Source organism: Paramisgurnus dabryanus, chromosome 22 (assembly GCF_030506205.2).
Source record: "Paramisgurnus dabryanus chromosome 22, PD_genome_1.1, whole genome shotgun sequence".
Taxonomy (NCBI): Eukaryota; Metazoa; Chordata; class Actinopteri; order Cypriniformes; family Cobitidae; genus Paramisgurnus; species Paramisgurnus dabryanus.
In genome coordinates, this window is record NC_133358.1 from 10609111 (window position 1) to 10611593 (window position 2483).

At 38.5% G+C, this 2483-nt stretch overlaps 1 protein-coding gene across 1 annotated transcript in view; it reads right to left on the bottom strand.

Annotated features, from left to right (window-relative positions):
• Nucleotides 1-216: 216 nt before the first annotated feature.
• The window catches only part of c22h18orf63 (chromosome 22 C18orf63 homolog), a 25434-nt gene continuing 23167 nt past the window's right edge, over nt 217-2483 (bottom strand). The window contains exon 14 of the transcript XR_012335680.1: nt 217-241. The gene's annotated coding sequence lies outside the window, so the exon portion shown is untranslated. The remainder of the gene's footprint in view (nt 242-2483) is intronic.

Consider the following 2483-nt stretch of genomic DNA (forward strand, 5'->3'; position numbering starts at 1 on the left):
CTTTGATCCTTGTCATCACAAAACTCCCACTTTCCATTTCCAATTTGCGATGTTTTATTTCTGGATGCGATAGTGTTTTGGTTCTACAGTGTGATCTGATGTGTTAAGAGGCACAAAATGTCTCGTGAAGTGAGGAACGTCTCGGTTACATATGTAACCCTCGTTCCCTGAAGGAAGGGAACGGAGACGTCACGTCGTGACCGACTGAAAGGGAACTGTGTATATTAAGATACACAGGGTCCTATGACAGAAGCACAAAAAGACTGAGAATAAAGTGCAAGTACGATTTCTCACATTAACTTATCCTAAACCATTCACAAACTACAAACATGAATTATAACTTAAATAATATGACTGGTTAAGATGAGATTTCCTATTAAGTTTCTTAAAAGTCTGGTAAGTGATTAGGCCAAGAGGTAGACAATTTAGGCCCACTATATCTTGCAATGAAAATGAAGAGTTTAAATGCGAAAAACTCTGTCTGTTATTTTTTACCAAAATGTGCATTTTCATAAGGCTCTTATGTTAAGGTTCAGTAATTTCACTTAAAAAAGGTTATTAGTCAGTAATTGAATTGCCTTTTCACAAATTTCATTTTAGTAAGTTCATTGGTTTTTAACAAATTTGTCTTTCATTGCAAAACCCTCTAAATGCATGCAAGCTTTTTCCTCAAAACCTTCACTTCTAAAAAAAATCCACTTCTTTGCGCAAGACGTAGTAAACTAAAGATGCAATTAGAAACACTGCAAATGATTAAATCCAGAATTCCAAATGTAAAAATGAAGAAACTGAATCACACATTATGGGGCACTGTGATGCACATGGATGACACAATTGGGTTGCATTTAGGTCCAAATATTCACAAGAACCCCACGTTTAGATGTGATCCATGGTCATTTCACATTTGTGTTCCGTGCACAGGTTGTTGTGGTGTTAAATTGATTCTGCAGGGTTCCCACACCTTAGTTAACTTCAAATTCAAGGACCTTTCAAAGACTTTCCAGGTCCAATACCCTCAAATTCAAGGACTAAATGTGGGGACACATTTCAAGTGACAGCAAGGTTACATTGTGTTACCTTGAAATATACATTGTTACAGTTCCCTTTCGAGGGAACTCGCACTGCGTCACTGCGGTGACACTTTGGGGACGCCTCCAAGAGTAAGTGTGTCGGAATGTGTATATCAAATTCAACCAATTGTGAGGCTTAACAACAAAGACAGGGTGATGCGGGAGCAAGGAAGTATTTAGCTATCTGAAATATTGCCAAAGGCGGCGTTACAGGGACGCAGGAAGTATGGCAAGGGAGACGCAGCGCCTCGTTCCCTTCTCAGGGAACAACAGTTACATATGTAACCCGAGACATTTTCATGTTTCAAACACAACTATGCAAAAAAGCATTTTGGTATGAATCAACATTCGCATACAGAAGATATAAGCATTTAAAGCGAAGCACGTGTGCTTAAAAATAGAGCCCGACCGATTTATCGTTTTGCCGATTTTATCGGCCGATATGAGCCTGTCGCAGATATATCTGTATCGGTGTATAAGCCGCAGATATGAAGCCGATATGAACGTTCCTTACAGAAGACATTAAATGCTTTTGAAAGATGTAAGTACTTGTTTGTCCAGCAGAGTGCGCCCTACTGGTTGCTAATGGTGACCCAGGTCACTCACTGTAGTGACACCAGCCAACCCCCCTTCACTTCAGTCAGTCCCTCAGTTCAGGTGGTGGCAGTCACGCGGTTTCTTCACAACATTTTACACCTGGTGTTAAGACGCGCTTTGGTCGATTGGATTATAAGTGGGCGAGAAAGACACATTCCGGTTTACATTTGGTGTTTTTAATCCGTCTCTTTTGTCCACTTGCGAGTTGTTTAAAACGCAAGAGGAAGAAATGACGCGAGGCGGAGAAAGGACACGCTTAAACTGACGCGCAGTCTGTGGGAGTACAGATGCTTGTATGCTCATTTCAAAGCAATTGATTAAATAAACTTGCGCAACTTTACACCCTCGCTAAATTAAAGAGGCGGAGAGCAGACGCTTTAGTTTTATAAAAGTTTAAAGTACCGGCAGAACACTGTGGGTTCGCGTCATAAAAACGTTGTGCAGTACATTAAACATAAGCCTACATCAGTATGTTGTCAGTAAAGCATTGTCGTCTTAACAGTAAGTTTCTAATTAATTTGTGAAGTACATAACTTACTGTAAAGCAAATAAACAATGACTTTATAAGTTTCCATTTTCAAAATAAGCCCAATATAACATTATTCTTGTCAAAACTGACAATCATTTAAGTTATATGTATTTTGTTTTGTTTGTGTTTTAAAGTTATTTATAATTAGTCAAGTTTACTGTTTTATGCACTTATATCAGAATCATTTTGGATAATAAAGTTTTTGGTTAACTTGTAAAACACACCTGCCTATATTACATATCTTTGTCACGTCATTTTAAGTGTTTGATCACCACATTTGTGAGTGA